The sequence below is a fragment of the Astyanax mexicanus genome, unplaced genomic scaffold (assembly GCF_023375975.1).
Source record: "Astyanax mexicanus isolate ESR-SI-001 unplaced genomic scaffold, AstMex3_surface scaffold_31, whole genome shotgun sequence".
Taxonomy (NCBI): domain Eukaryota; kingdom Metazoa; phylum Chordata; class Actinopteri; order Characiformes; family Acestrorhamphidae; genus Astyanax; species Astyanax mexicanus.
In genome coordinates, this window is record NW_026040041.1 from 4,835,431 (window position 1) to 4,855,321 (window position 19,891).

The 19,891-nt window shown below is 43.2% G+C and overlaps 2 long non-coding RNA genes across 5 annotated transcripts in view; one reads left to right on the forward strand and one right to left on the reverse strand.

Moving 5' to 3' along the window:
* LOC125788881 (uncharacterized) overlaps positions 1-19,891 on the forward strand; it is a 44,152-nt gene that overhangs the window by 21,083 nt on the left and 3,178 nt on the right. For 3 of the 4 annotated variants that reach the window (XR_007429837.1, XR_007429839.1, XR_007429838.1), the window contains one exon: positions 13,932-13,996. This is a non-coding gene — a long non-coding RNA (uncharacterized LOC125788881). The remainder of the gene's footprint in view (positions 1-13,931; positions 13,997-19,891) is intronic. The other variant, XR_007429840.1, reaches the window with a different exon arrangement.
* Positions 15,515-18,677, reverse strand: LOC125788898 (uncharacterized). The gene is made up of 2 exons (XR_007429870.1): positions 18,534-18,677; positions 15,515-15,760 (listed from the first exon to the last, which is right to left on the reverse strand). It is a non-coding gene; the product is annotated as an uncharacterized LOC125788898 (long non-coding RNA).

Sequence of the window (19,891 nt, forward strand, 5' to 3'; positions counted from 1 at the left end):
TTTCCAGGTGGTTGCTAAGGTGGTTGCTAAGCAGTTATTAGGTGGTTGCTAAGCCCTGGCTGGGGTGCCGGGGTGTCCAAACTTTTGACTGATAGCTGCTCCATACAGCAGCTCCTCCATACACTCACAGTACTGGAGGAGCAGGGGAGAGAAGGGGTTCCGTGCGCAGAGCTGCTCGTGTGTGAGATGGAACTCTGGGCCCCCCATTCATTTCTATGGGAAAACTTCGTACGACATTTGTACAAAAACCGTACGACGTATCGTCGAAACGTTAAAATTTTCGGAAAGAACGCGCTAAGTTCTATAGACCGTCCGATTTTTATCTTTGTATGTCAAAAATTGTTACCTACACAAACGTTCAAAGTTGTCCCCCATTCATTTCCTATGGGAAAAAAAAGCGTACGTTTACGAAGTTTTTACGAAAACCGTACGACGTATCGCTTAAAAAAGCACAAGCAACCTATTCGGGTATAGGTCCTACGATACTGCAAAGTTTCGTGGTTCTACGTCAAAAGCCCTAGGAGGAGATGCGTATAGAAATTTGAGCGCGGAATAATAATAATAACTAGAAAAGGAAAGTTCGATAACGAACTTTAAGTTGGCTTGGAAAAGTACGTTAATAACGTTGAAAAAGTTAAAATGGTTGCTAAGATATTTCTGTCTAAAGCGTGTGAAGAGTGGTTGCTTTGCTGTTGACTTTCAGCTAAATGTTAAAGTCCAAAAAGTTTTGGCTAACATGGTGAAAAGCTAATAATTGTCTTATAAAGTAATATAAACACTTTACTTTATATATACCTATATAAAGTAAAGTGTTGCTAAGTGGTTGCTAGGTAGTTACTAGGCAGTTGCTAATGTATTCCACATCGTTGCTTAGTGTTTGCTAATTGGTTGCTAAGCAGATTCTTACATATTCCAGGTGTTTGCTAAGCTGTTGCTAACTGGTTGCTAGGCAATTGCTAATGTATTCCACATGGTTGTTAAGTGGTTGCTAGGCAGTTTCTAATATTTTCCAGGTGGTTGCTAAGTGGTTGCTAACTGGTTGCTATGCAGTTGCTAACATATTCCACATGGTTTCCAAGTGGTTGCTAAGGTGTTGATATGGTATCCGGGTTGGTTGCTAAGGTGTTGCTAGGTGGTTGCTAAGGTGTTGCTATGGTATCCAGGGTGGTTGGTAAGGTGTTGCTAGGTGGTTGCTAGGTGGTTGCTAAGGTGTTGCTATGGTATCCGGGGTGTTGCCAAGGTGTTGCTAGGTGGTTGCTAAGGTGTTGCTATGCGGTTGCTAAGGTGTTGCTATGGTATCTGCGGTGGTTGCTAAGGTGTTGCTAGGTGGTTGTTAGGGTGTTGCTATGGTATCTGGGGTGGTTGCTAAGGTGTTGCTAGATGGTTGCTAAGGTGTTGCTATGGTATCCGGGGTGGTTGCTAAGGTGTTGCTAGGTGGTTGCTAAGGTGTTGTTATGGTATCCTGGGTGGTTGCTAAGGTGTTGCTAGGTGGTTGCTAGGCGGTTGCTAAGGTGTTGTTATGGTATCCAGGGTGGTTGCCAAGGTGTTGCTAGGTGGTTGCTAGGGTGTTGCTAGGCGGTTGCTAAGCGGTTGCTATGGTATCCGGGGTGGTTGCTAAGGTGTTGCTAGGTGGTTGCTAAGGTGTTGCTAGGTGGTTGCTAAAGTGTTGCTATGGTATCCGGGATGCTTGCTAAGGTGTTGCTAGGCGGTTGCTATGGTATCCGGGTTAGTTGCTAAGGAGTTGCTAGGTGGTTGCTAGGTGGTTGCTAAGGTGTTGCTAGATGGTTGCTAAGGTGTTGCTATGGTATCCGGGGTGGCTGCTAAGGTGTTGCTAGGTGGTTGCTAGGTGGTTGCTATGGTATCCGGGGTGGTTGCTAAGGTGTTGCTAGGTGGTTGCTAGGCGGTTGCTAAGGTGTTGCTATGGTATCCGAGGTGGTTGCTAAATGGTTACTAGGCAGTTGCTAACGTATTCCACATGGTTGCTAAGTGGTTGCTAGGCACTTGCTAATGTTTTCCAGGTGGTTGCTAAGGTGTATCTAAATGGTTGCTAGGCAGTTGCTAATATTTCTAAAGTGGTTGCTAAGCAGTTGCTAGGCAGTTGCTAACGTTTTCCAGGTGGTTGCTAAGGTGTTGCTAACTGGTTGCTAGGCAGTTGCTAACGTATTCCACATGGTTGCTAAGTGGTTGCTAGGCAGTTGTGATCATTTCTAAAGTGGTTGCTAAGTGGTTTCTAGGCAGTTGCTAACATTTTCCAGGTGGTTGCTAAGGTGTTGCTAACTGGTTGCTAGGCAGTTGCTAACATATTCCAGATGGTTGCTGAGCGGTTGTGATCATTTCTAAAGTGGTTGCTAGGCAGTTGCTAATGTTTACCAGGTGGTTGCTAAGGTGTTGATAACTGGTTGCTAGGTTGTTGCTATCATTTCTAAAATGGTTGAAGTAGAGAAAAAGAGAGAGTGTTAAATGTAGAAGTACAGAAAAAGGGAGAGCAAGAAATAAAGAAGTAGGGAGAAAATCGCGAGAAAAAGAGAAAGAACACGCGAGAATGTGAGAAAAAGAGTGACAAGTTGAGAGAAATATTGAGCGAGAAAAAGAGAATTAGAGAAAAAGGGACATCGAGAAATAAAGAAGTAGAGAAAGAAAGAGGAAGTAGTAGAGAGATAGATAGAAAGAGAAAGCAAGACATAGAAAAGTAGAGTGAAAGAGAAGTAGAGAGAAGAGCGAGAAATAAAGAAAGAGTAAGAGAGAATAGAGAAATAGAAAAGTAGCGAGAAAGAGAAATTGAGACGTAGAGAGAGAGAGTGAGAAAGAGAGAAAGAAAGAGTGAGAAATAGAGAAGTAGAGAGTAAAAGAGAGAGTGAGAAATAGAGACGTAGAGAGAGAGTGAGAAAGAGAGTGAGAAATTCAGAAGTAGAGTGAGAAAGAGAGTGAGAAATAGAGAAGTAGAGAGCAAAAGAGAGTGAGAAATAGAGAAGTAGAGAGAGAGTGAGAAAGAGAGAAAGAGAGAGTGAGAAATAAAGAAATGTAAAGAGCAAAAGAGAGAGTGAGAAATAGAGAAGTAGAGAGAAAAAGATATAGAGACATAGAGCGTGAGAAAGAGATATATAGAGAGCAAAAGAGAGTGAGAAATAGAGAAGTAGAGAGCAAAAGAGAGAGTGAGAAATAGAGACGTAGAGAGAGAGTGAGAAAGAGAGAGTGAGAAATAGAGAAGTAGAGAGCAAAACAGAGAGTGAGAAGTAGAGAGCAAAAGAGAGAGCGAGAAGCAGAGAGCAAAAGAGAGAGTGAGAAATAGAGAAGTAGAAAGCAAAAGAGAGTGAGAAATAGAGAAGTAGAGAGCAAAAGAGAGTGTGAGAAGTAGAGAGCAAAAGAGAGAGTGAGAAATAGAGAAGCAGAGAGCAAAAGAGAGAGTGAGAAGTAGAGAGCAAAAGAGAGAGTGAGAAGTAGATAAGTAGAGAGCAAAAGAGAGAGTGAAAAGTAGAGAGAGAGTGAGAAAGAGAGAGTGAGAGAAGTAGAGAGAGAGTGAGAAAGAGAGAGTGAGAGAAGTAGAGAGAGAGTGAGAAAGAGAGAGTGGTTGCTAAACAGTTAATAGGTGGTTGCAAAGCGCTGGCTGGGGTGCCCGGGGTGTCCAAACTTTTGACTGATAGCTGCTCCATACAGCAGCTCCTCCATACACTCACAGTACTGGAGGAGCAGGGGAGAGAAGGGGTTCCGTGCGCAGAGCTGCTCGTCTGTGAGATGGAACTCTGGGCCCCCCATTCATTTCTATGGGAAAACTTCGTACGACAATTGTACGAAAACCGTACGTCGTATCGCTTCGCAACCTATTATTAATTTAAAGATCTTGATAAGATCTATTAGCTCGCCGAATTTGGTCTCCGTATCTCAAAAATTGTGACCGTCACGGACGTTCAAAATTCTCCCCCATTCATTCCTATGGGGAAAAAATGCGTACGTTTACGAAGTTTTTACGAAAACCGTACGATAAATCGCTCCAAAAAGCACAAGCAACGTAATTCACTATAGGTCCTACAATCCGTGAAAGTTTCGTGATTCTACGATAAAAGCTCTAGGAGGAGTAGCGTACAGAAAAAAAGGCGTAAGAATAATAATAATAACTAGAAAAGGAAAGTTCGATAACGAACTTTAAGTTGGCTTGGAAAAGTACGTTAATAACGTTGAAAAAGTTAAAATGGTTGCTAAGATATTTCTGTCTAAAGCGTGTGAAGAGTGGTTGCTTTGCTGTTGACTTTCAGCTAAATGTTAAAGTCTAAAAAGTTTTGGCTAACATGGTGAAAAGCTAATAATTGTCTTATAAAGTAATATAAACACTTTACTTTATATATACCTATATAAAGTAAAGTGTTGCTAAGTGGTTGCTAGGTAGTTACTAGGCAGTTGCTAATGTATTCCACATCGTTGCTTAGTGTTTGCTAATTGGTTGCTAAGCAGATTCTTACATATTCCAGGTGTTTGCTAAGCTGTTGCTAACTGGTTGCTAGGCAATTGCTAATGTATTCCACATGGTTGTTAAGTGGTTGCTAGGCAGTTTCTAATATTTTCCAGGTGGTTGCTAAGTGGTTGCTAACTGGTTGCTATGCAGTTGCTAACATATTCCACATGGTTTCCAAGTGGTTGCTAAGGTGTTGATATGGTATCCGGGTTGGTTGCTAAGGTGTTGCTAGGTGGTTGCTAAGGTGTTGCTATGGTATCCAGGGTGGTTGGTAAGGTGTTGCTAGGTGGTTGCTAGGTGGTTGCTAAGGTGTTGCTATGGTATCCGGGGTGTTGCCAAGGTGTTGCTAGGTGGTTGCTAAGGTGTTGCTATGCGGTTGCTAAGGTGTTGCTATGGTATCTGGGGTGGTTGCTAAGGTGTTGCTAGGTGGTTGTTAGGGTGTTGCTATGGTATCTGGGGTGGTTGCTAAGGTGTTGCTAGATGGTTGCTAAGGTGTTGCTATGGTATCCGGGGTGGTTGCTAAGGTGTTGCTAGGTGGTTGCTAAGGTGTTGCTAGGTGGTTGCTAGGCGGTTGCTAAGGTGTTGTTATGGTATCCAGGGTGGTTGCCAAGGTGTTGCTAGGTGGTTGCTAGGGTGTTGCTAGGCGTTTGCTAAGCGGTTGCTATGGTATCCGGGGTGGTTGCTAAGGTGTTGCTAGGTGGTTGCTAAGGTGTTGCTAGGTGGTTGCTAAAGTGTTGCTATGGTATCCGGGATGCTTGCTAAGGTGTTGCTAGGCGGTTGCTATGGTATCCGGGTTAGTTGCTAAGGAGTTGCTAGGTGGTTGCTAGGTGGTTGCTAAGGTGTTGCTAGATGGTTGCTAAGGTGTTGCTATGGTATCCGGGGTGGCTGCTAAGGTGTTGCTAGGTGGTTGCTAGGTGGTTGCTATGGTATCCGGGGTGGTTGCTAAGGTGTTGCTAGGTGGTTGCTAGGCGGTTGCTAAGGTGTTGCTATGGTATCCGAGGTGGTTGCTAAATGGTTACTAGGCAGTTGCTAACGTATTCCACATGGTTGCTAAGTGGTTGCTAGGCACTTGCTAATGTTTTCCAGGTGGTTGCTAAGGTGTATCTAACTGGTTGCTAGGCAGTTGCTAATATTTCTAAAGTGGTTGCTAAGCAGTTGCTAGGCAGTTGCTAACGTTTTCCAGGTGGTTGCTAAGGTGTTGCTAACTGGTTGCTAGGCAGTTGCTAACGTATTCCACATGGTTGCTAAGTGGTTGCTAGGCAGTTGTGATCATTTCTAAAGTGGTTGCTAAGTGGTTTCTAGGCAGTTGCTAACATTTTCCAGGTGGTTGCTAAGGTGTTGCTAACTGGTTGCTAGGCAGTTGCTAACATATTCCAGATGGTTGCTGAGCGGTTGTGATCATTTCTAAAGTGGTTGCTAGGCAGTTGCTAATGTTTACCAGGTGGTTGCTAAGGTGTTGATAACTGGTTGCTAGGTTGTTGCTATCATTTCTAAAATGGTTGAAGTAGAGAAAAAGAGAGAGTGTTAAATGTAGAAGTACAGAAAAAGGGAGAGCAAGAAATAAAGAAGTAGGGAGAAAATCGCGAGAAAAAGAGAAAGAACACGCGAGAATGTGAGAAAAAGAGTGACAAGTTGAGAGAAATATTGAGCGAGAAAAAGAGAATTAGAGAAAAAGGGACATCGAGAAATAAAGAAGTAGAGAAAGAAAGAGGAAGTAGTAGAGAGATAGATAGAAAGAGAAAGCAAGACATAGAAAAGTAGAGTGAAAGAGAAGTAGAGAGAAGAGCGAGAAATAAAGAAAGAGTAAGAGAGAATAGAGAAATAGAAAAGTAGCGAGAAAGAGAAATTGAGACGTAGAGAGAGAGAGTGAGAAAGAGAGAAAGAAAGAGTGAGAAATAGAGAAGTAGAGAGTAAAAGAGAGAGTGAGAAATAGAGACGTAGAGAGAGAGTGAGAAAGAGAGTGAGAAATTCAGAAGTAGAGTGAGAAAGAGAGTGAGAAATAGAGAAGTAGAGAGCAAAAGAGAGTGAGAAATAGAGAAGTAGAGAGAGAGTGAGAAAGAGAGAAAGAGAGAGTGAGAAATAAAGAAATGTAAAGAGCAAAAGAGAGAGTGAGAAATAGAGAAGTAGAGAGAAAAAGATATAGAGACATAGAGCGTGAGAAAGAGATATATAGAGAGCAAAAGAGAGTGAGAAATAGAGAAGTAGAGAGCAAAAGAGAGAGTGAGAAATAGAGACGTAGAGAGAGAGTGAGAAAGAGAGAGTGAGAAATAGAGAAGTAGAGAGCAAAACAGAGAGTGAGAAGTAGAGAGCAAAAGAGAGAGCGAGAAGCAGAGAGCAAAAGAGAGAGTGAGAAATAGAGAAGTAGAAAGCAAAAGAGAGTGAGAAATAGAGAAGTAGAGAGCAAAAGAGAGTGTGAGAAGTAGAGAGCAAAAGAGAGAGTGAGAAATAGAGAAGCAGAGAGCAAAAGAGAGAGTGAGAAGTAGAGAGCAAAAGAGAGAGTGAGAAGTAGATAAGTAGAGAGCAAAAGAGAGAGTGAAAAGTAGAGAGAGAGTGAGAAAGAGAGAGTGAGAGAAGTAGAGAGAGAGTGAGAAAGAGAGAGTGAGAGAAGTAGAGAGAGAGTGAGAAAGAGAGAGTGGTTGCTAAACAGTTAATAGGTGGTTGCAAAGCGCTGGCTGGGGTGCCCGGGGTGTCCAAACTTTTGACTGATAGCTGCTCCATACAGCAGCTCCTCCATACACTCACAGTACTGGAGGAGCAGGGGAGAGAAGGGGTTCCGTGCGCAGAGCTGCTCGTCTGTGAGATGGAACTCTGGGCCCCCCATTCATTTCTATGGGAAAACTTCGTACGACAATTGTACGAAAACCGTACGTCGTATCGCTTCGCAACCTATTATTAATTTAAAGATCTTGATAAGATCTATTAGCTCGCCGAATTTGGTCTCCGTATCTCAAAAATTGTGACCGTCACGGACGTTCAAAATTCTCCCCCATTCATTCCTATGGGGAAAAAATGCGTACGTTTACGAAGTTTTTACGAAAACCGTACGATAAATCGCTCCAAAAAGCACAAGCAACGTAATTCACTATAGGTCCTACAATCCGTGAAAGTTTCGTGATTCTACGATAAAAGCTCTAGGAGGAGTAGCGTACAGAAAAAAAGGCGTAAGAATAATAATAATAATAAGAAGAAAACGAAGAACAATAAGTTGGCTTTTCCAAAGCCAACTTAATAAGAAGAAAACGAAGAACAATAAGTTGGCTTTTCCAAAGCCAACTTAATAATAAGATTACGAAGAACAATAAGTTGGCTTTTCCAAGCCAACTTAACTAGAAAAGGTAAAGTTCGTGAACGAACTTTAAGTTGGCTTGGAAAAGAACGCTAATAACGTTAAAAAGTTAAAATGGTTGCTAAGCTTTTTCCGTCTGAAGAGTGTGAAGAGTCATTGATATGCTGTTAACGCTAAATGCTAAAAACGCTGACATCTAAAAACATTTGGTTAAACGCTGAAATCTAAAAGCATTTGGTTAAACGCTGAAATCTAAAAATGTTTGATTAAACGCTGAAATCTAAAAACGTTTGGTTAAACGATGAAATCTAAAAACATTTGGTTAAACGCTGAAATCTAAAAACGTTTGATTAAACGCTGACATCTAAAAACGTTTGGTTAAACGCTGAAATCTAAAAACGCTTGTTTAAATGCTGAAATCGTAAAAGGAGTTGTAATAGGCAGTTGGTATCGTTTCTAAAGTGGTTGCTAGGCAGTTGCTAACGTTTTCCAGGTGGTTGCTAAGGTGTTGCTAAGTGGTTGCTAGGCAGTTGCTATCGTTTCTAAAGTGGTTGCTAAGTGGTTGCTAGGCAGTTGCTAACATTTTCCACATGGTTGCTAAGTGGTTGCTAGGCAGTTGCTACCGTTTTCCAGGTGGTTGCTAAGGTGTTCCTAAGTGGTTGCTAGGCAGTTGGTATCGTTTCTAAAGTGGTTGCTAGGCAGTTGCTAACGTTTTCCAGGTGGTTGCTAAGGTGTTGCTAAGTGGTTGCTAGGCAGTTGCTATCGTTTCTAAAGTGGTTGCTAAGTGGTTGCTAGGCAGTTGCTAACGTTTTCCATGTGGTTGCTAAGTGGTTGCTATGCAGTTGCTATCATTTCTAAAGTGGTTGCTAAGTGGTTGCTAGGCAGTTGCTAACGTTTTCCTAGTGGTTGTTAAGGTGTTGCTAAGTGGTTGCTAGGCAGTTGCTATCGTTTCTAAAGTGGTTGCTACGTGGTTGCTAGGCAGTTGCTAACATTTTCCATGTGGTTGCTAAGTGGTTTCTAGGCAGTTGCTATCATTTCTAAAGTGGTTGCTAAGTGGTTGCTAGGCAGTTGCTATCATTTCTAAAGTGGTTGCTAAGTGTTTGCTTGGCAGTTGCTAACGTTTTCCAGGTGGTTGCTAAGTGGTTGCTAGGCAGTTGCTATCATTTCTAAAGTGGTTGCTAAGTGGTTGCTAGGCAGTTGCTAACATTTTCCACGTGGTTGCTAAGTGGTTGCTAGGCAGTTGCTACCGTTTTCCAGGTGGTTGCTAAGGTGTTCCTAAGTGGTTGCTAGGCAGTTGGTATCGTTTCTAAAGTGGTTGCTAGGCAGTTGCTAACGTTTTCCAGGTGGTTGCTAAGGTGTTGCTAAGTGGTTGCTAGGCAGTTGCTATCGTTTCTAAAGTGGTTGCTAAGTGGTTGCTAGGCAGTTGCTAACATTTTCCACGTGGTTGCTAAGTGGTTACTAGGCAGTTGCTACCGTTTTCCAGGTGGTTGCTAAGGTGTTCCTAAGTGGTTGCTAGGCAGTTGGTATCGTTTCTAAAGTGGTTGCTAGGCAGTTGCTAACGTTTTCCAGGTGGTTGCTAAGGTGTTGCTAAGTGGTTGCTAGGCAGTTGCTATCGTTTCTAAAGTGGTTGCTAAGTGGTTGCTAGGCAGTTGCTAACGTTTTCCATGTGGTTGCTAAGTGGTTGCTATGCAGTTGCTATCATTTCTAAAGTGGTTGCTAAGTGGTTGCTAGGCAGTTGCTAACGTTTTCCTAGTGGTTGTTAAGGTGTTGCTAAGTGGTTGCTAGGCAGTTGCTATCGTTTCTAAAGTGGTTGCTACGTGGTTGCTAGGCAGTTGCTAACATTTTCCATGTGGTTGCTAAGTGGTTTCTAGGCAGTTGCTATCATTTCTAAAGTGGTTGCTAAGTGGTTGCTAGGCAGTTGCTATCATTTCTAAAGTGGTTGCTAAGTGTTTGCTTGGCAGTTGCTAACGTTTTCCAGGTGGTTGCTAAGTGGTTGCTAGGCAGTTGCTATCATTTCTAAAGTGGTTGCTAAGTGGTTGCTAGGCAGTTGCTAACGTTTTCCATGTGGTTGCTAAGTGGTTGCTAGGCAGTTGCTATCATTTCCAAAGTGGTTGCTAAGTGGTTGCTAGGCAGTTGCTAACGTTTTCCTAGTGGTTGTTAAGGTGTTGCTAAGTGGTTGCTAGGCAGTTGCTATCGTTTCTAAAGTGGTTGCTACGTGGTTGCTAGGCAGTTGCTAACGTTTTCCATGTGGTTGCTAAGTGGTTGCTAGGCAGTTGCTATCATTTCTAAAGTGGTTGCTAAGTGGTTGCTAGGCAGTTGCTATCATTTCTAAAGTGGTTGCTAAGTGGTTGCTAGGCAGTTGCTAACGTTTTCCAGGTGGTTGCTAAGGTGTTGCTAAGTGGTTGCTAGGCAGTTGCTAACGTTTTCCAGGTGGTTGCTAAACAGTTAATAGATGGTTGCTAAACCCTGGCTGGGGTGCCGGGGTGTCCAAACTTTTGACTGATAGCTGCTCCATACAGCAGCTCCTCCATACACTCACAGTACTGGAGGAGCAGGGGAGAGAAGGGGTTCCGTGCGCAGAGCTGCTCGTGTGTGAGTTAGAACTCTGGGCCCCCCATTCATTTCAATGGGAAAACTTCGTACGACATTTGTACGAAAACCGTACGACGTATCGTCGAAACGTTAAAAATTTCGGAAAGAAAGCGGTAAGTTCTATAGACCGTCCGATTTTTGTCTTTGTATGTCAAAAATTGTTACCTACACAGACGTTCAAAGTTGTCCCCTATTCATTTCCTATGGGAAAAAAAAGCGCACGTTTACGAAGTTTTTACGAAAACCGTACGATGTATCGCTTAAAAAAGCACAAGCAACCTATTCGGGTATAGGTCCTACGATACTGCAAAATTTCGTGGTTCTACGTCAAAAGCCCTAGGAGGAGTAGTCGATTAAATTTTGAGCGCGGAATAATAATAATAACTAGAAAAGGTAAAGTTCGTGAACGAACTTTAAGTTGGCTTGGAAAAGAACGCTAATAACGTTAAAAAGTTAAAATGGTTGCTAAGCTTTTTCCGTCTGAAGAGTGTGAAGAGTCATTGATATGCTGTTAACGCTAAATGCTAAAAACGCTGACATCTAAAAACATTTGGTTAAACGCTGAAATCTAAAAACGTTTGGTTAAACGCTGAAATCTAAAAATGTTTGATTAAACGCTGAAATCTAAAAACGTTTGGTTAAACGATGAAATCTAAATACATTTGGTTAAACGCTGAAATCTAAAAACCTTTGATTAAACGCTGACATCTAAAAACATTTCGTTAAACGCTGAAATCTAAAAACGCTTGTTTAAATGCTGAAATCGTAAAACTTTTGGTTAAACTTTTGATTGCTAATGTGTTGCTAGGCGGTTGCTATCATTTCTGAAAAGGTTGCTAAGCTGTTGCTAGGCAATTGCTAATGTTTTCCAGGTGGTTGCTAAGCTGTTACTAACTGGTTGCTAGGCAATTGCTAACATATAACAGGTGGTTGCTAAGGTGTTGCTAGGTGGTTGCTAGGGTGATGCTAGGTTGTTGCTATCATTTCTAAAGTGGTTGCTAAGTGGTTGCTAGACAGTTGCTATCGTTTTCCTAGTGGTTGTTAAGGTGTTGCTAAGTGGTTGCTAGGCAGTTGCTATCATTTCTAAAGTGGTTGCTAAGTGGTTGCTAGGCAGTTGCTATCGTTTTCCTAGTGGTTGTTAAGGTGGTGCTAAGTGGTTGCTAGGCAGTTGCTATCATTTCTAAAGTGGTTGCTAGGCAGTTGCTAACGTTTTCCCAATGGTTGTTAAGGTGTTGCTAAGTGGTTGCTAGGCAGTTGCTTTCGTTTTCCAGGTGGTTGCTAAGTGGTTGCTAGGCAGTTGCTAACGTTTTCCAGGTGGTTGCTAGGCAGTTGCTAAGTGGTTGCTAGGCAGTTGCTAACGTTTTCCAAGTGGTTGCTAGGCAGTTGCTAAGTGGTTGCTAGGCAGTTGCTAACATTTTCCAGGTGGTTGCTAAGTGGTTGCTAGGTAGTTGCTAACATATTCCAGGTGGTTGCTAGGCAGCTGCTAAGTGGTTGCTAGGCAGTTGCTAACGTTTTCCAGGTGGTTGCTAAGTGGTTGCTAGGCAGTTGCTAACGTTTTCCAGGTGGTTGCTAGGCAGTTGCTAAGTGGTTGCTAGGCAGTTGCTAACGTTTTCCAGGTGGTTGCTAAGTGGTTGCTAGGCAGTTGCTAACGTTTTCCAGGTGGTTGCTAGGCAGTTGCTAAGTTGTTGCTAGGCAGTTGCTAACGTTTTCCAGGTGGTTGCTAAGTGGTTGCTAGGCAGTTGCTAACGTTTTCCAGGTGGTTGCTAGGCAGTTGCTAAGTGGTTGCTAGGCAGTTGCTAACGTTTTCCAGGTGGTTGCTCAGTGGTTGCTAGGCAGTTGCTAACGTTTTCCAGGTGGTTGCTAAGTGGTTGCTAGGCAGTTGCTAACGTATTCCAGGTGGTTGCTAGGCAGTTGCTAAGTGGTTGCTAGGCAGTTGCTAACGTTTTCCAAGTGGTTGCTAGGCAGTTGCTAAGTGGTTGCTAGGCAGTTGCTAACGTTTTCCAGGTGGTTGCTAAGTGGTTGCTAGGCAGTTGCTAACGTTTTCCAGGTGGTTGCTAGGCAGTTGCTAAGTGGTTGCTAGGCAGTTGCTAACGTTTTCCAAGTGGTTGCTAGGCAGTTGCTAAGTGGTTGCTAGGCAGTTGCTAACGTTTTCCAGGTGGTTGCTAAGTGGTTGCTAGGCAGTTGCTAACATTTTCCAGGTGGTTGCTAGGCAGTTGCTAAGTTGTTGCTAGGCAGTTGCTAACGTTTTCCAGGTGGTTGCTAAGTGGTTGCTAGGCAGTTGCTAACGTATTCCAGGTGGTTGCTAGGCAGTTGCTAAGTGGTTGCTAGGCAGTTGCTAACGTTTTCCAGGTGGTTGCTCAGTGGTTGCTAGGCAGTTGCTAACGTTTTCCAGGTGGTTGCTAAGGTGTTGCTAAGTGGTTGCTAGGCAGTTGCTAACGTTTTCCAGGTGGTTGCTAAGGTGGTTGCTAAGCAGTTATTAGGTGGTTGCTAAGCCCTGGCTGGGGTGCCGGGGTGTCCAAACTTTTGACTGATAGCTGCTCCATAAAGCAGCTCCTCCATACACTCACAGTACTGGAGGAGCAGGGGAGAGAAGGGGTTCCGTGCGCAGAGCTGCTCGTGTGTGAGATGGAACTCTGGGCCCCCCATTCATTTCAATGGGAAAACTTCGTACGACATTTGTACGAAAACCGTACGACGTATCGTCAAAACGTTAAAAATTTCGGAAAGAACGCGGTAAGTTCTATAGACCGTCCGATTTTTGTCTTTGTATGTCAAAAATTGTTACCTACACAGACGTTCAAAGTTGTCCCCTATTCATTTCCTATGGGAAAAAAAAGCGCACGTTTACGAAGTTTTTACGAAAACCGTACGATATATCGCTTCAAAAAGCACAAGCAACCTATTCGGGTATAGGTCCTACGATACTGCAAAATTTCGTGGTTCTACGTCAAAAGCCCTAGGAGGAGTAGTCGATTAAATTTTGAGCGCGGAATAATAATAATAATAAGAAGATTACGAAGAACAATAAGTTGGCTTTTCCAAGCCAACTTAACTAGAAAAGGTAAAGTTCGTGAACGAACTTTAAGTTGGCTTGGAAAAGAACGCTAATAACGTTAAAAAGTTAAAATGGTTGCTAAGCTTTTTCCGTCTGAAGAGTGTGAAGAGTCATTGACATGCTGTTAACTTTTGGCTAAACGCTAAATGCTAAAAACGCTGAAATCTAAAAACATTTGGTTAAACGCTGAAATCTAAAAACATTTGGTTAAATGCTGAAATCTAAAAACGTTTGATTAAACGCTGAAATCTAAAAACGTTTGGTTAAACGCTGAAATCTAAAAACGTTTGATTAAACACTGAAATCTAAAAACGCTTGTTTAAATGCTGAAATCGTAAAACTTTTGGTTAAACTTTTGATTGCTAATGTGTTGCTAGGCAGTTGCTATCATTTCTGAAAAGGTTGCTAAGCTGTTGCTAGGCAGTTGCTAATGTTTTCCAGGTGGTTGTTAAGCTATTGCTAACTGGTTGCTAGGCAATTGCTAACATATACCAGGTAGTTGCTAAGGTGTTGCTAGGTGGTTGCTAGGGTGTTGCTAGGTTGTTGCTAAGGTGTTGCTATGGTATCTGGGGTGGTTGCTAAGGTGTTTCTAGGTGGTTGCTAGGTGGTTGCTAAGGTGTTGCTATGGTATCCGGGGTGGTTGCTAAGATGTTGCTAGGTGGTTGCTAAGGTGTTGCTATGCGGTTGCTAAGGTGTTGCTATGGTATCTGGGGTGGTTTCTACAGTGTTGCTAGGCAGTTGCTAACGTTTTCCAGGTGGTTGCTAAGGTGTTGCTAAGTGGCTGCTAGGCAGTTGCTAACGTTTTCCAGGTGGTTGCTAAGGTGTTGCTAAGTGGTTGCTAGGCAGTTGCTATCGTTTCTAAAGTGGTTGCTAGGCAGTTGCTAACGTTTTCCATGTGGTTGCTAAGTGGTTGCTAGGCAGTTGCTATCATTTCTAAAGTGGTTGCTAAGTGGTTGCTAGGCAGTTGCTAACGTTTTCCTAGTGGTTGTTAAGGTGTTGCTAAGTGGTTGCTAGGCAGTTGCTATCATTTCTAAAGCGGTTGCTAGGCAGTTGCTAACGTTTTCCATGTGGTTGCTAAGTGGTTGCTAGGCAGTTGCTATCATTTCTAAAGTGGTTGCTAGGCAGTTGCTAACGTTTTCCAAGTGGTTGCTAGGCAGTTGCTAAGTGGTTGCTAGGCAGTTGCTAACATTTTCCAGGTGGTTGCTAAGTCGTTGCTAGGTAGTTGCTAACATATTCCAGGTGGTTGCTAGGCAGCTGCTAAGTGGTTGCTAGGCAGTTGCTAACGTTTTCCAGGTGGTTGCTAAGTGGTTGCTAGGCAGTTGCTAACGTTTTCCAGGTGGTTGCTAGGCAGTTGCTAAGTGGTTGCTAGGCAGTTGCTAACGTTTTCCAAGAGGTTGCTAGGTAGTTGCTAAGTGGTTGCTAGGCAGTTGCTAACGTTTTCCAGGTGGTTGCTAAGTGGTTGCTAGGCAGTTGCTAACGTTTTCCAGGTGGTTGCTAGGCAGTTGCTAAGTGGTTGCTAGGCAGTTGCTAACGTTTTCTAGGTGGTTGCTAAGTGGTTGCTAGGCAGTTGCTAACGTTTTCCAGGTGGTTGCTAAGTGGTTGCTAGGCAGTTGCTAACGTATTCCAGGTGGTTGCTAGGCAGTTGCTAAGTGGTTGCTAGGCAGTTGCTAACGTTTTCCAAGTGGTTGCTAGGCAGTTGCTAAGTGGTTGCTAGGCAGTTGCTAACGTTTTCCAGGTGGTTGCTAAGTGGTTGCTAGGCAGTTGCTAACGTTTTCCAGGTGGTTGCTAAGTGGTTGCTAGGCAGTTGCTAACGTTTTCCAAGTGGTTGCTAGGCAGTTGCTAAGTGGTTGCTAGGCAGTTGCTAACGTTTTCCAGGTGGTTGCTAAGGTGTTGCTAAGTGGTTGCTAGGCAGTTGCTAACATTTTCCAGGTGGTTGCTAAGGTGGTTGCTAAGCAGTTATTAGGTGGTTGCTAAGCCCTGGCTGGGGTGCCGGGGTGTCCAAACTTTTGACTGATAGCTGCTCCATACAGCAGCTCCTCCATACACTCACAGTACTTGAGGAGCAGGGGAGAAAGGGGTTCCGTGCGCAGAGCTGCTCGTGTGTGAGATGGAACTCTGGGCCCCCCATTCATTTCAATGGGAAAACTTCGTACGACATTTGTACGAAAACCGTACGACGTATCGTCGAAACGTTAAAATTTTCGGAAAGAACGCGGTAAGGTCTATAGACCGTCCGATTTTTGTATTTGTATGTCAAAAATTGTGGCGGTTACGGACGTTTAAAATTTCGCCCCATTCATTCCTATGGGAAAAAAATGCGTACGTTTACGAAGTTTTTACGAAAACCGTACGATGTATCGCTTAAAAAAGCACAAGCAACCTATTCGGGTATAGGTCCTACGATACTGCAAAGTTTCGTGGTTCTACGTCAAAAGCCCTAGGAGGAGATAGTGATTAAATTTTGAGCGCGGAATAATAATAATAATAATAATAATAAGAAGATTACGAAGAACAATAAGTTGGCTTTTCCAAGCCAACTTAATAAGAAGATTACGAAGAACAATAAGTTGGCTTTTCCAAGCCAACTTAATAAGAAGATTACGAAGAACAATAAGTTGGCTTTTCCAAGCCAACTTAACTAGAAAAGGTAAAGTTCGTGAACGAACTTTAAGTTGGCTTGGAAAAGAACGCTAATAACGTTAAAAAGTTAAAATGGTTGCTAAGCTTTTTCCGTCTGAAGAGTGTGAAGAGTCATTGATATGCTGTTAACGCTAAATGCTAAAAACGCTGACATCTAAAAACATTTGGTTAAACGCTGAAATCTAAAAACGTTTGGTTAAACGCTGAAATCTAAAAATGTTTGATTAAACGCTGAAATCTAAAAACGTTTGGTTAAACGATGAAATCTAAATACATTTGGTTAAACGCTGAAATCTAAAAACCTTTGATTAAACGCTGACATCTAAAAACATTTCGTTAAACGCTGAAATCTAAAAACGCTTGTTTAAATGCTGAAATCGTAAAACTTTTGGTTAAACTTTTGATTGCTAATGTGTTGCTAGGCGGTTGCTATCATTTCTGAAAAGGTTGCTAAGCTGTTGCTAGGCAATTGCTAATGTTTTCCAGGTGGTTGCTAAGCTGTTACTAACTGGTTGCTAGGCAATTGCTAACATATAACAGGTGGTTGCTAAGGTGTTGCTAGGTGGTTGCTAGGGTGATGCTAGGTTGTTGCTATCATTTCTAAAGTGGTTGCTAAGTGGTTGCTAGACAGTTGCTATCGTTTTCCTAGTGGTTGTTAAGGTGTTGCTAAGTGGTTGCTAGGCAGTTGCTATCATTTCTAAAGTGGTTGCTAAGTGGTTGCTAGGCAGTTGCTATCGTTTTCCTAGTGGTTGTTAAGGTGGTGCTAAGTGGTTGCTAGGCAGTTGCTATCATTTCTAAAGTGGTTGCTAGGCAGTTGCTAACGTTTTCCCAATGGTTGTTAAGGTGTTGCTAAGTGGTTGCTAGGCAGTTGCTTTCGTTTTCCAGGTGGTTGCTAAGTGGTTGCTAGGCAGTTGCTAACGTTTTCCAGGTGGTTGCTAGGCAGTTGCTAAGTGGTTGCTAGGCAGTTGCTAACGTTTTCCAAGTGGTTGCTAGGCAGTTGCTAAGTGGTTGCTAGGCAGTTGCTAACATTTTCCAGGTGGTTGCTAAGTGGTTGCTAGGTAGTTGCTAACATATTCCAGGTGGTTGCTAGGCAGCTGCTAAGTGGTTGCTAGGCAGTTGCTAACGTTTTCCAGGTGGTTGCTAAGTGGTTGCTAGGCAGTTGCTAACGTTTTCCAGGTGGTTGCTAGGCAGTTGCTAAGTGGTTGCTAGGCAGTTGCTAACGTTTTCCAGGTGGTTGCTAAGTGGTTGCTAGGCAGTTGCTAATGTTTTCCAGGTGGTTGCTAGGCAGTTGCTAAGTTGTTGCTAGGCAGTTGCTAACGTTTTCCAGGTGGTTGCTAAGTGGTTGCTAGGCAGTTGCTAACGTTTTCCAGGTGGTTGCTAGGCAGTTGCTAAGTGGTTGCTAGGCAGTTGCTAACGTTTTCCAGGTGGTTGCTCAGTGGTTGCTAGGCAGTTGCTAACGTTTTCCAGGTGGTTGCTAAGTGGTTGCTAGGCAGTTGCTAACGTATTCCAGGTGGTTGCTAGGCAGTTGCTAAGTGGTTGCTAGGCAGTTGCTAACGTTTTCCAAGTGGTTGCTAGGCAGTTGCTAAGTGGTTGCTAGGCAGTTGCTAACGTTTTCCAGGTGGTTGCTAAGTGGTTGCTAGGCAGTTGCTAACGTTTTCCAGGTGGTTGCTAGGCAGTTGCTAAGTGGTTGCTAGGCAGTTGCTAACGTTTTCCAAGTGGTTGCTAGGCAGTTGCTAAGTGGTTGCTAGGCAGTTGCTAACGTTTTCCAGGTGGTTGCTAAGTGGTTGCTAGGCAGTTGCTAACATTTTCCAGGTGGTTGCTAGGCAGTTGCTAAGTTGTTGCTAGGCAGTTGCTAACGTTTTCCAGGTGGTTGCTAAGTGGTTGCTAGGCAGTTGCTAACGTATTCCAGGTGGTTGCTAGGCAGTTGCTAAGTGGTTGCTAGGCAGTTGCTAACGTTTTCCAGGTGGTTGCTCAGTGGTTGCTAGGCAGTTGCTAACGTTTTCCAGGTGGTTGCTAAGGTGTTGCTAAGTGGTTGCTAGGCAGTTGCTAACGTTTTCCAGCTGGTTGCTAAGGTGGTTGCTAAGCAGTTATTAGGTGGTTGCTAAGCCCTGGCTGGGGTGCCGGGGTGTCCAAACTTTTGACTGATAGCTGCTCCATAAAGCAGCTCCTCCATACACTCACAGTACTGGAGGAGCAGGGGAGAGAAGGGGTTCCGTGCGCAGAGCTGCTCGTGTGTGAGATGGAACTCTGGGCCCCCCATTCATTTCAATGGGAAAACTTCGTACGACATTTGTACGAAAACCGTACGACGTATCGTCAAAACGTTAAAAATTTCGGAAAGAACGCGGTAAGTTCTATAGACCGTCCGATTTTTGTCTTTGTATGTCAAAAATTGTTACCTACACAGACGTTCAAAGTTGTCCCCTATTCATTTCCTATGGGAAAAAAAAGCGCACGTTTACGAAGTTTTTACGAAAACCGTACGATATATCGCTTCAAAAAGCACAAGCAACCTATTCGGGTATAGGTCCTACGATACTGCAAAATTTCGTGGTTCTACGTCAAAAGCCCTAGGAGGAGTAGTCGATTAAATTTTGAGCGCGGAATAATAATAATAACTAGAAAAGGCAAAGTTCGTGAACGAACTTTAAGTTGGCTTGGAAAAGTACGCTAATAACGTTGAAAAGTTAAAATGATTGCTAAGTGGTTGCTAGGTAGTTGTGATCATTACTAAAGTGGTTGCTAAGCGTTTGCTAGGCAGTTGCTAACGTTTTCCAGGTGGTTGCTTAGGTGTTGCTAAGCAGTTGCTAGGCAGTTGCTAACGTATTCCACACGGTTGCTAAGCAGTTGCTAACGTTTTCCAAGTGGTGGCTAAAGTATAGCTAACTGGTTGCTAGGCAGTTGCTATCATTTCTAAAGTGGTTGCTAAGCAGTTGCTAGGCAGTTGCTAACATATTCCACATGGTTGCTAAGTGGTTGCTAGGCAGTTGCTAACATTTTCCAGGTGGCTGATAAGATGTTGTTAAGTGGTTGCTAGGCAGTTGCTATAATTTCTAAAGTGGTTGCTAGGCAGTTGCTATAATTTCTAAAGTGGTTGCTAGGCAGTTGCTAACGTTTTCCTAGTGGTTGCTAAGGTGTTGCTAAGTGGTTGCTAGGCAGTTGCTATCATTACTAAAGTGGTTGCTAAGTGGTTGCTAGGCAGTTGCTAACGTTTTCGTAGTGGTTGCTAAGGTGTTGCTAAGTGGTTGCTAGGCAGTTGCTATCGGTTCTAAAGTGGTTGCTAAGCAGTTGCTAGGCAGTTGCTAACATATTCCACATGGTTGCTAAGTGGTTGCTAGGCAGTTGCTAACATTTTCCAGGTGGTTGCTAAGATGTTGTTAAGTGGTTGCTAGGCAGTTGCTATAATTTCTAAAGTGGTTGCTAGGCAGTTTCTAACGTTTCCCTAGTGGTTGCTAAGGTGTTGCTAAGTGGTTGCTAGGCAGTTGCTATCATTACTAAAGTGGTTGCTAAGTGGTTGCAAGGCAGTTACTAACGTTTTCCTAGTGGTTGCTAAGGTGTTGCTAAGTGGTTGCTAGGCAGTTGCTAACGTTTTCCTAGTGGTTGCTAAGGTGTTGCGAAGTGGTTGCTAGGCAGTTGCTATCATTTCTAAAGTGGTTGCTAAGTGGTTGCTAGGCAGTTGCTAACATTTTCCAAGTGGTTGCTAAGGTGTAGCTAACTGGTTGCTAGGCAGTTGCTATAATTTCTAAAGTGGTTGCTAGGCAGTTGCTAACGTTTTCCTAGTGGTTGCTAAGTTGTTGCTAAGTGGTTGCTAGGCAGTTGCTATCATTACTAAAGTGGTTGCTAAGTGGTTGCTAGGCAGTTGCTAACGTTT